We start from the raw sequence: 13,235 nt of genomic DNA on the forward strand, positions 1-13,235 counted from the left end.
CCTCTCTATAGATGTCAGTGCACATAATTACTGCTTTCCTTAAGAGACAGAGGCAGTGCCAATGCTAAGTTTCTATGCTTGTAGAAGAATTATAGAGGTGTCAGTCTGATACCATAGGATAGAATTTAATTTTCAGATATTGTTCTTAAGTTGTTGCAAGAAAAGCAAAAAAAAAAAAAAAATCCAAAATTAAAATAAATGCATAAGTAAATAAATTGAGATTCATAGAACCAAACACCTAAATGAGGAGATGCCGTAAAGTTTGTAAGTGGTATTTCTGTTTTGTGAAACAGTGTGATGGTTTCTTTGGCAAATGTAAGGCAACATGCATTTCTCCAGCTAGTGGCCATAATGTTAGTAACAATCACAGCATCAGAGAGTCATTAAGGATTGAAAAGACCCTTAAGATCATCAAGGCCAACCATCAACTTAGCACTGCCCATGGAAGTGTTCAAATATGTGTGGATATAGCACTTGAGGACATGGTTTAATAGTTCGCCCTGGGTAATCTGTTCCAATACTTTACATCTTCCATGAAGACATTTTTTCTAATATCCAATGTAAATCCTCCCCTGGAGAGCTTGAGGCCATTTCCTCTCATCTTGTTACCCAGGAGAAGAGACTGGCACTCAACTGGCTACAGCCTCCTTTCACAGGTACTTGTAGAGAGCAGTAAGATCTGCCTTCTTTTCCCCAGGCTAAATAATGTCCTGCTCAATTATGCCAACGTACAAGAGACAGAGAGGTATTCTTAGTGACTGGCAGTAAAATGCCAGGATTTTTCAGTCACTTAGTCATTTCCAACAGGCCGGTTGTTTGTACCAGCATGCACAAATGGCAGCAAGAGTGGGAAACTTCATCGGAAAACAGGCAGAGCTTTTTACAGAATGTTGGCTGTGGAGTCACTTCCTTTGCCAGCTCAGCCACGCCTGGTGCTGACACACTTTCCCCAGAGCCCGTAGCAAAGGCAAGCCCCTACTGGAAAACGAGTGAATGACAGCATCACAGTAGCAGCACACTAAGGGAAGAGTAAATAAAACATATTGTCTAGGATATTTCGTGTTTTAACATGTTTTGAAGATTGCTGGATGTTTTAGAATATAAGTATTTTTGTGGAGGATTCCACCACATACCTCTTCAGTTCATGGGTAAGACCTGGTAATACATGTCTTAAGTCTCTGTGGCATTATCCAGCACAACCAAGAAGAGAACTCTCCAGCTACTACTAATTTTAACTAAAATAGCAAGCAGAAAAAAGCTATGTCTTTTGTGGTGATGGTGCAGGGAAAAAAAAAGCCAGTCAAAAATAGGAAAAAGCACTTTACAAATCCCAAACGCTAAGTTAAAAAACAACCTGAAGAGAATTGTTAGGAAAGTATGCAAAAGTATGCATATAACAACTATTTTCAGTGGCAGTTGGGCATTCATGGCACTTTTGACAGTAATACCAGGTTCTTATTTATTGTCCTTTGCAGCCCAACGTATGTTCTGTAAGTAATTCTTTTTAAAAAATAAACAGTCTGTTGACTTATGATTAGGACACAATTTTTGTCAGTTTTAAAAATGCTCACCAGTACTAAACAGATGGCTGTAGTTTTTGGTGCTTTCACATGGGGCCTGCAGCAAAATTTTGTGTTCTTTCTGAAAATAGTGCCACACATAGAAAAGCAATTTTTGGGTTCAAGTCAACAGGAAATTATAATAGTGCAACCTAGGGTCACTCAGCATTTAAAAGACAGCTACCTGCTTTGCCACATGACTTCTGCTATCATTTCCAGCACACATATGTACATGCACCTGGGAAGTACAATAATCTGCTCTGTTTAGCTACAGGGTAGGCAAAACTCTTCCAGTGAACAGGATTTTGCCCAATTTATAGACAGGCATCAAGTCAATGAAAACTACCAGCTGATTTTGATAATGCATCCAAGACAGTTTTGCCTGAAAGCAAGTAGTTGTTTATTTCAACAATATGTTTTAAAATTTTGCTATTTTAAACGTTAAAAACCATGGGGAAATGATTTTTTTTTTTTTTTTGAGCGATATGCAGAATAAATAGACTCCACAAGTTGGGGTAGTTATGAAGTGGGTATGTATTGTCAGCGCCCGGCACAAGTGAGATCGCTCTCCAAGACTTGTGCCCTGAGGCTTAGTCTGACCCATATCTTTATTCCCAAAGGTGTTCCATACGCAATACATTACACAACTTTTTTATGCATATTCAACCCCTGGCCCTGCCTGTCCTCGCATCTCATGCTAAGTAGGTCCATGCCCTTTTAGGCATGCCTGGTTTGCCGTGGTGATCACACAGGAGTCCCTGGTGGTCTCTGAGGCTGAAGACTGTGGTCTTCCTCATGGTTGAACTTCTGAACTTTTCTCCTTTGTGCGTGTGCTTTTGGTCCTTTGGTGCTTATCTGAGTTCCATCTGTCAGTCTCAGTAGGCTTAGAGATAGAGGTGCCTCTTTATCTGGGTTCTTTTAATCTTTGGTCCTTTCTGGTATTGTTCTTTATGCAAGAAGCTTCAGAAATTTGCATTTTCTTATGCCCTTTTGTACCTTGGCAGAGGTTTCTTAAATAATAGGTTAAAATACAACACATAACTCTACAAGCTAGAATATAAATGCTTAATTCATTTTGTTAAGTGAACTCCAAAAATCTCTGTTTCATTTTTATCTTCTTATTTTTCTTTCTTTTCTCCCCTGTCAGTTATTAAAAATATCAGGTATCCACATAACTGTAGCCCTTTGTGACATTTTTAGGGTGCCTTAATTTCTGAGAAATTATAAAACAAACCAAAGGGTTTACTTAGGAATTTGATCCTTCTCTTTGACTTTTTGAGTTTGCAGATCTTTATTTGTATATGTTGCTGCTCACTACTTAAAAGAATGGGCTTAGTCTGACGCAGTTGGGAAAATTCCTTGCTTTTTTACTTATGTTGAAGTGTGTAAAGCTTTTAGCAAAAGTTAAATAATGTCATTTTAGTTCCATCTCACTTATATGCAAGACTGAGGAAAGAGTGCTGGGTTTAGGACTATGGTTTGTTAGGAAATTTTCAGAGATTGTGTGGAATGACGCTTAAAAAGGTGATTTTATTTTAATGTGCAGACTTGGGAAAATAATTGTTGTAACAGAACAAGCAAATAAATTTGGTGCAAGGAGTAATTTGCTTTAGTAATAATTTTCTACCCATTTCTTACCAATTGTCATTGCATAGACTCATTAAAATCACTTAGGTTGCAGTGTTTGCTGGTTTCTCTGTATCTTGATGATCTGATTAATTCCATGTTGTTATTCTAATTGTACTCTTATTTTGACAAGGAACTCAAATTAATTTGCTTTCTTGATTTACTAATTCAGTTTTCCAGGAAAACCTATATAGTTAATTATTTTTTTCTTTAGAATTAGAATAAGTTTCCATTGGGTCAAACATAAATTTTTTGAGTGTTAAAAGTTTCTGAATTGAATCACAATGTAATTGTAAGTCTCAAATGCTCTTTTTTTCTTAGTGTTTTATTAGATTTTCTTGGAAATATTTCTGATAAAAAGTATGCTACAGGTTTTCTTCACAAGAAAGGTAGAATGATGATGCTTTCAGAAAGAAATGTTGCAATGTTACATTGCCACTCTTATATTGTCATGGATTTCAGACTTCTAAGCTGTTATCAAATATTAAATCAGCATGAAAAGCAATTTCTCAGTATGATGGATTACTACTGAGATATGAATCAAATTCAGGAGGCTTGTAGCAAATAAAGAAATTGTTCTCTATGCCTTTTTCACAAAAGCAGTCTGTTACTCTGTTAATATCTATCTTAGCTATGACTACTTTTTATATTTGCTCCTCCCCATTCTAAAATATTATTTTAGCTGTTAAGTTTTAGACATGGTGCATGCTTGAGTGACATAATTTGTTGTAGGTTTCTTTTCTTTCAAGAACAGGTTGCTGTTTGCCATACAGCTGAAGTAAACATTTATATTGAGTTCACATGAGAATTCTGCCTTTAAGAAAAACTCAAATGGAAACTGCCGTCACAATACATCCTCATATTAAGCTAAAATTTATTGCTTTTCATTAAATGAAAATAAAATTATGTAAAAATGGCTTTACCAGTATATACTAAAAGGAAAATAAAAATAATAAATGTGTGTGAGTTTCCAGAGGCTTTGCCTTGCAAAATATTAATTCTTCCTCCAATGCAATGCACTGCAGTTCTGCTTTAAAACGCTGCTCATGATGATCCTACCACAGAATCCTATCACATTCTGATATGGAAAATTACCAAAGAAATTTATAGATTCAATGGAAGAAAGGTAGAAAATGGGGAGGAGGAAGAGGAAAGAAGAAAGACAGTGGTGAAGAGAAAAAAAGAAGGAAAGTAAGGAGGGATATGTCTGCTTCAACAGCAAAAGTAAATTTCATCTTTTAGGGTTTTTTTTATCCAAAAAGACCAGTGTTCTGCATAAAGGCTATAATTTTCATTATCCACTGCCTCAGAATGCGTAAGCAGAAAAACAGAAAAGTAAGTTGCCAAGACTGACGTGGTGGCAGAAATGAAAACAGAAGGCACTGCCAGTGCCCCTTGGCGCATAGTTCTATCACCATTGTCTCATTAATCTGGGATTTACTAAAGAAAGCGTATTTTATCACGATAGAAAATGGACACATCAGTGCTGCCCACTTAGAGAGGATCTTGTTCTTCTAGCTCTGTGGATGACAAGGCTTCCCTCCACCTAAGATAAATGTGCAGAGCCTCTTGCAGTTTTGGACTTTCATCACAGCCTCAGGATCAGTGTGTGTGGGGACTGTGATTGCTCCTGGGAGTTACGGGTGTTCATATCAAATGAGGCTCAAGAGATTTAGATGTTGCACTCTTAAGTGGGTCTTACCCACTCCTCTCTTCCTTTCTTTCCCATCCCATTCTGTCTTACTGATTTGGACCTCTGAAATCTGTGCTTTTTCAAAAAAGGACAGAATTAATGTCGGTTCAAAAGTGAAAATGAAAAAAAATCAAGCTGTTTTAACTTCTTAGTGTTTACAAACACTTTGGATTTGGTGGGGGTTTTTCTACATTTTATTTCTGAAAACAGTTAACATCAGAATGTGGGGGTTTTGTGGTTGTGATGCAAACTAAGAACCTGGCTAACATAAAGCCTTGCAGAAAGCACTTAGTACAGAACTGATGGTTGCTTACTGTCCATAATTCATATTTAAAGTCAGATACCATGGTAAATAACATCAAACTTCATTGATTTCAGTATCTTCGTGTTCTTTCTAATCTGTGGAGTTGCGTTATTTGTATGTTTTATTATCCCTGTATTATGTATTGGTTTATTCCTTTGTACCCCCATGTACAACTTGGTTTATCCCCAGTTTTCCCACCTTGTCCTCCCTTCCCGCCTTTCCAGTATCTATCCATCACCCTGGAAGGGGCACTTTACCCCTCCCTGGTGCCTTGTCTGTCACTTGGTGTCCCTTCCCATCCATCCAGAAGCTTCCACCTTGGGCACCGGGTGATTGGGCGAGGGCCTGGGGCCCCTCTCATATCCTTCCCCCATTAGACCACGTTGTATCACCCCATCCCGGGGCCACTCTCTACCTCTATCCCCATTGGTTACCGGTCTTCCCCTCCCTTACAGTTTATAAGCCAGTGCAAGCACCTTGTGCTCGTTCCTGTTGGCAGGCACCGTTCTGGAATATTTGGCCCCGTTGGGCTACAATAAACTTGGACTTAGCCCCCAACAGGATCCGCTCTTCATTTACCACCGCGAGGCTTGCCAGCGCTGCCCGGAACCCACAAAGACACTCTCCAAACCCCAGCTGGGACCAGCGGAGGGTGCCTCAATTGCCCGCCCTCGCCCCAGGACGAGAGCTAGCCGGGGCTGAGAACAGGGATCTGGGGCGGGAGCGCGGCAGCTGGCGCCCAATGTGGGGCCCTTTTCGCGCGTTGGACCCCTCGTCTGAGGATTTTTAGGGTCGCGCAGACCCGAAGACTCATCTTCCTGGCCGTCAGCTACCCCGGCGGGAGCAGACCCACGTTTTAGTGGGTGGCGCTCCCGGGGACAGGACCGGCAGCTCCGGAAGGCACCTCCGGAGTCGGTCCTCTCGTGGTGAGGTTTTACGATTGGGCTTTTCGTTTCTTCCCTACCCTCCCGGACCCCCCGGTTGGTAATTATAGGGGTCCCTGGCGCTTTCCCTGTCCTTTTTGGTTGGGGGTTTGTCCCTTTTCGGTGGGTTTCTTTCTCCCTGGGATTCGGGGAAAAGATCCCAGTTTTTGGTGCTCCCTGGCGAGCTTCCGGTGCTTCCCTTCCCAGGCGGGAAGCTATAAGGACTTGGGAAAGAGCAGGTGGGACAGTCTTCTGTTTTTTGTTTTCGTTTCCCCAATTGTAAACTTTGCGGCACCTTTTAACATCAGACAGCATGGGTGCAAGGCTGTCCGTGCCGCAGAAGAGCGTCTATTCCCAGGTTGTGGGTATCCTTTTAGCGGGGGGTATAAAGGTTAAAAAATCACAAGTTAAACAGTTTGTCCGGTGGCTGTCGCAAACCTTCCCGGACATTTCGGCAGCTAAATTATACCAAGTGCCCTTCTGGGACCAGGTAGGGAGGGAGATCCTGCGACAGTCGGATCTCTCTCTCTCCAAATTCACCCATTTGGCTCTCCAAATTCAGGATATTATTAAAAATCATTACGAAAGTCTGCCACAGCCAGCCGCAAACAAACCGATCCCCAGTTCGGCTGTTAGTTTGAATAACCCTACTCCGCTTCCCTCTCCCTCTCTCCCGAAGTCGGGTATTATCAGACAGGCATATCCCGGCGTTTCCCGCAGGCAGATTCTGGCCCCTCTGAGAATATCCTTGACTCCCCGCAGGACGGTGCAGGCACTGTCTCTGCTTCTACCTGTTCCCCTTCTTCCCTGCGCTGTACAGCCCCGTCCCGTATAAACTCTGTTCGTTTTAAATTGTTCCAGACCCCCCAAGATCCCTCATCCCCCATCCTCCATCCCCAAACCCCACAAAATGGCTTCCCTTCTTCTCCCTTCCCCAGGACACAAGATGGTGGACGCCACATGGCTTTTCCCGCCACTTGTGCTCCTTCTTCCCCTGATCCCTATCCTCCCCCCTCCCAAAACCCCTTCCGGCAGACCAACCCTTTCCAGTCCCACGACTTCTCCGCCCATCTCCCTCCTCCACCCCCTGCAGACTCCTCCTCCTTGAATTATTCAACATCCCACCCCTCAGCTCCACCCCCGGGGAGGGGAGTCCCCACCATACCACTCCCCCTGCTCCAGACCACGCCTCGTCCCCTGGTTCCCACGACCCCACTTCCAGTTCCCACGCTTTCGGTTCCGGGGGGGGGAGCGTGGGAACCCCGATCCACCCCAATCCCTACCTGCCTTCTCGGCCTCACCTGTCACCTGTACCCCGCGGCGGGGGGGGTAGGCCCCTTGCACAGTGGTCCCCCATCCCCCAGCAGACCATCAAGGAGCTCTGCAAGGCCCAGAAAGAATTCGGTAGGGAAAGCGAATATTTTAGAGGCTTATTGAAGGCAACCCTTTCCTCCAAAGAATATGTCCCCGCGGACATTCGGACTCTCTTCTCCTGCCTTATCACCCACGGAGAATTTTTAATCTGGGAATCCGAATGGAAGCGGGAGATCAAGGAGGTGTTGCCTGACCTCTGGGCCAATGCAGATAGCTCTAGGGATGAAGATGGGGCAATAATATCCGTAGACCACTTGTGCGGGGAGGGGGATTGGAAAATGGGGACCAAGCAGGCAGAAAAAATACCTCGAGAGGCGCTGCAGGTCGGCACCAGGGCGGCAGAGAAGGCGTTTTTTAAGTTAAGACCCAGCGGTACGGCTATTAACTTCTTGTCCCTAAAGCAGGAACCCCTAGAACCTTTTGTCGTGTTCGTGGATCGCTTGCACCATGCGATGGAGGCTCAGGTCCCGGATGAGAAACTGAGAGAGGGGATGCTTGCTATGGTAGCAAGGCAGAATGCAAACGACGCTTGCAGGCAAGCAATCCTCAGTCTGCCCCTGGACCCTGAGCCTACCCTTCAAAGCATGCTGCAGGTCTGTGCGAGGAAAGTGACGGTTCCTGCTAAGGACATTCCAAGGACTCCTAAACCACCAACAAGGAGAGTGGCTTTTGCTGCAGCCGTGACGCCGCCAACCACCCCTTCTCCGGACCGCCGCCCCACAGGAGCACCCCCGAGGAGTAACCCGCAACATCAGGCTTGCAATTTGTGTAGGCAGAAGGGACATTGGGCTTCCCAATGCCCGCTGAGGGACGAGTTTTTTAAGTTTAGGCAGCAACATCAGGGGAGGAGTGCCCCCAACCCTGGGGGAAAACAAAAAAACTGAGTCATCAGCGCAGTCCCTCCCTGCGCAAGGACATAAATATGGTGGGCTATATAACACCAGAGGAGGGGAGGGACAAACACCTGCAATGCCCACCTGAGGACATTTCACCAGACTGGACACATCAGACTATGGCTGACGAACCAGCCTATATGAGGGAGGACGTGGATTTCATATCCACCGCTTGGCTGGGTCGAGACCCGAACCAGCCCAAGCCGATACTTAACATCGTATCTGATTTCTCCCTATATAGGTTGGCCCTGACCGAGGCTCTGCATCTAAGGGACAGCAACTGGCATTCCATCGCCGTCGACACCAAGAACCCAGGAACCTGGAGGAACCTCCACAGTAAGTACATCGTTCTTGGGGACACAAAGTTCATGCCTCTCGAAGTCACCATTGCACCATCCCTGACATCCAAGAACACCGAGCAATTAGTGGTGTGGCTGCACTGCCCCCATCCTCCGGTCTTCCTTCCCAAGGGCCAAGTCATCGCCCAAGCTATTCCAGTACCTGGGCCTCCGGCACACCCTGAGGATCTATGGAAGAAATCAGCAAAGAAGAGTTACCAGGTGTGCCAGGCCCAGGTCATAGGGAAGGAAAGACCAAAACTTTCCTGTTACGTGTGGAAGGATGGGGAGTACAAACACCTAAGCGGTCTCCTGGATACAGGGGCAGACGTGACAGTCATTCCTTCACGAGATAGGCCGTCACGCTGGGAATTGCAAAACGTGGCGGGAAAAATTCAAGGCGTAGGGGGTTCTCAATTGGCTAAACAATCAAAAAACATTGTAAAATTTGAGGGGCTGAACGGGCAATCAGCCTATTTACGCCCATTCGTATTAGATTACACGGAACCCTTGTGGGGGAGAGACCTGATGGCCCAGTGGGGGGTCACAATTGACATCCTGACCCCCCAGGTTTTTCGGGCAACAGTCACTGAGGAGTGTCCTACCCGGAAACTTAATTGGCTCACAGACACACCAGTGTGGGTAGAGCAGTGGCCGCTCAATAAACAAAAATTAAAAGCGCTCCGAGAGCTCATGAAGGAGCAACTCGCCGAAGGGAATATCCAGGAAACAACATCTCCCTGGAATTCCCCCATCTTTGTCCTGAAAAAACCTGGCAAAGACGAGTGGCGCCTCCTCCACGACCTTTGTGCCATCAACAATGTAATAGAAGACATGGGTCCTCTCCAGCCAGGGATGCCGTCCCCCACGATGTTACCCGAAAATTGGTAATTAGCCATAATTGACATCAAGAATTGTTTCTTTCAAATTCCCCTACACCCTGATGACGCGCCACGGTTCGCCTTCTCGGTTCCTTCCATCAACCGAGAAGCCCCAATGAAGAGATACCACTGGAAATGTCTCCCCCAAGGCATGAACAACAGCCCAACCATTTGCCAGTGGTACATCTCTTCATTGCTGTCCCCTGTGCGTGCAGCCACCGAGGGCGTGATCATCCAGCATTATATGGATGATATTCTTATTTGTGCCCCCAACAGCGATTTACTTACACACGCGCTTGAACTGACAACCAGTGCGTTGGTTGCTGTAGGGTTCAAGCTGCGAGAAGATAAGATTCAAAAGATGCCACCTTGGAAGTACCTGGGTTTGGAAATAAACAAGCGGACCATTGTTCTGCAGAAATTGGCCATAAAAAATTCAATTAGGACTCTAGCCGACGTGCAGCAGCTGTGTGGGTCTTTAAACTGGGTGAGACCCTGGTTAGGTATTAACAACGAAAGACCTAGCCCCTCTTTTCAATTTATTGAAAGGGGGGGAAGAGCCCAGTTCTCCCAGGGAACTCACTCCAGACGCCAAAGCCGCTTTGCAGAAGGTTCAGGAGGCAATGTCTGCCAGGCAGGCCCACAGGTACGATCCAGGCCTGCCCTTCAGATTTATCATACTGGGCAGACTGCCACACCTCCACAGAGTCATCTTCCAATGGGCAGACACCCTAGGAAAGGGCAAGGATCAGGACAAAAGGGACCCACTCTCCATCATAGAGTGGGTATTCCTGAGTCATTCACGATCCAAAAGGTTGACACGGCCACAAGAGCTGGTGGCAGAGCTAATCCGCAAAGCGAGAACGCGGATTTGGGAGCTGGCGGGGTGTGACTTTGAGTACATCCACATTCCTTTGAAATTGAAATCGGGCCAATTCACAAAGGCAATGTTGGAACACCTGCTGCAAGAAAATGAATCATTGCAGTTTGCACTGGACAGCTACACCGGAAAAATTTCCGTTTTGAGACCGGCCCACAAAATTTTCAATTCGGAAATCCAATTCACTTTGTCAACGAAACAGATTCAGAGCAAAAAACCCTTAAAGGCTCTAACAGTTTTTACGGACGCGTCCGGAGGGTCCCACAAGTCAGTAGTGACTTGGAAAGATCCTCAAACTCAGCGGTGGGAGGCAGATGTTGTTGAGGTGGAAGGATCCCCTCAAGTAGCTGAGTTGGCCGCAGTCGTTAGAGCTTTTGAGCGGTTCTCTGAACCTTTTAATTTGGTTACCGATTCGGCCTATGTAGCAGGTGTAGTGTCTAGAGCACAGGATGCAATCCTGCAAGGTGTTTCCAACGATGCCCTCAACAGGTTGCTCTCAAAGCTGATAAGGCTAGTCTCCCACCGAGAGCACCCATTCTACGTGATGCACATCAGGTCACACACCGACCTGCCGGGGTTCTTGGCCGAGGGCAATCGGCGTGCCGATTCCCTCGCTGCCGCCCCCGTACAGCTGGCGCCGCTCCCAGACAAGTTCCAGCAAGCTAAGATCAGCCACCAGCTCTACCATCAGAATGCACCCGGCCTGGTGAGACAATTCCACCTCACCCGTGACCAGGCCCGGGCCATTGTGGCCACATGCCCGTCCTGTAAGTCGCTCCCACTACCATCGGTGAGCGCAGGGGCTAATCCTAGGGGTCTGAGGTCCTGTGAGGTGTGGCAGATGGATGTTACTCACGTCCCCTCCTTCGGGAGGATGAAGTACGTCCATGTCTCCGTGGACACCTTCTCCGGAGCAGTTTTCGCCTCTGCCCACACGGGGGAGAAGGACAAGGACGTGGAGAAACACCTGATACAAGCCTTCTCCATGCTGGGCGTCCCAAAACTGATAAAAACAGACAACGCCCCTGGGTACAAGTCCAAAGAATTCACAGGCTTCCTACAGCAATGGGGAATAGAACATAAAACTGGCATCGCCTATTCCCCATCAGGTCAAGCCGTGGTGGAGAGGACTCATCAGAGCATTAAAAGAATGCTCAAACAACAACAAGTGTCATCCAAGAATGAGTCCCCCCAGGTTCAGTTGGCGCGGGCCCTTTTTACACTAAATTTTTTAAACTGTTCCTTTGAGTGCCTCAACCCCCCCATCGCGAGGCACTTCAATTCATATGAGCCAAGCAAGGTCAGGGAGAAGCCGCCGGTTCTCATTAAAGACCCTGAGACTTGGCGGCAGGAAGGACCCTATGACTTGGTCACCTGGGGACGGGGGTACGCTTGCGTTTCCATGCCCTCAGGCCTGAGATGGGTGCCTTCCAAATTCGTCAGACCATACATCCCTAAGACCAAGAAGAGAGAACCGGACAGTCCTCAGGTTAGGCACGCCGCCCTCAGATGGCGGAGAAGGTCCCCCTCACCTGATCCCCCCTCTTCCCTCTCTGGCTCCTGGGATTCTCTGTTCCCCTTTGAGTTGGACCTCCCCTACCTCGAATATTAATTTATATTTCAGTTGTTTTCTAGAAAAACAGGACTTTTGCTGCTGCTGGGACTCATTGTGTTTATTATAAGCTTTAGCGTAGTGATGAACTGGAACCCTTGAACAAGGAAGGGTTCCAAGAAGAAGAATTTCCAGAAGAAGGAAACATCTGCTTTCAAAATGAGCCCAGAGACTGTGAAGCCCCTGTTTAAATACCTATTTTACCCTCTTCCCCTCTCTTTCTTTTTAAACAAAAAAGGAGGAGATGTGGAGTTGCGTTATTTGTTTTATTATCCCTGTATTATGTATTGGTTTATTCCTTTGTACCCCCATGTACAACTTGGTTTATCCCCAGTTTTCCCACCTTGTCCTCCCTTCCCGCCTTTCCAGTATCTATCCATCACCCTGGAAGGGGCACTTTACCCCTCCCTGGTGCCTTGTCTGTCACTCGGTGTCCCTTCCCATCCATCCAGAAGCTTCCACCTTGGGCACCGGGTGATTGGGCGAGGGCCTGGGGCCCCTCTCATATCCTTCCCCCATTAGACCACGTTGTATCACCCCATCCCGGGGCCACTCCCTACCTCTATCCCCATTGGTTACCAGTCTTCCCCTCCCTTACAGTTTATAAGCCAGTGCAAGCACCTTGTGCTCGTTCCTGTTGGCAGGCACCGTTCTGGAATATTTGGCCCCGTTGGGCTACAATAAACTTGGACTTAGCCCCCAACAGGATCCGCTCTTCATTCACCACCGCGAGGCTTGCCAGCGCTACCCGGAACCCACAAAGACACTCTCCAAACCCCAGCTGGGACCAGCGGAGGGTGCCTCAATTGCCCGCCCTCGCCCCAGGACGAGAGCTAGCCGGGGCTGAGAACAGGGATCTGGGGCGGGAGCGCGGCACTAATCTTTCACCAAAACTTTGCTGGCCTTAGGGGCAGTTTTGTACGTACACAAGTAAGTTGCTGCTAGCTTCTAGGAAATAAGATTGTGGGTTTGACTGCTGCTGGTGCTAAAGAGCTGCCATTAGCACAGCTCATCACAGAACATCATCTTTCAGTACCTGACAGCATAGTGTCTTTTAGCTTAGATACAAACAGCCACTCCTAAGGCAGGAGTGAAGTTGGTACTGTTTCCCACAGCATCGATACCTGACACAGGCTTTGCCTGTCTCTGCTT

The sequence above is a fragment of the Lonchura striata genome, chromosome 1 (assembly GCF_046129695.1).
Source record: "Lonchura striata isolate bLonStr1 chromosome 1, bLonStr1.mat, whole genome shotgun sequence".
NCBI lineage: Eukaryota > Metazoa > Chordata > Aves > Passeriformes > Estrildidae > Lonchura > Lonchura striata.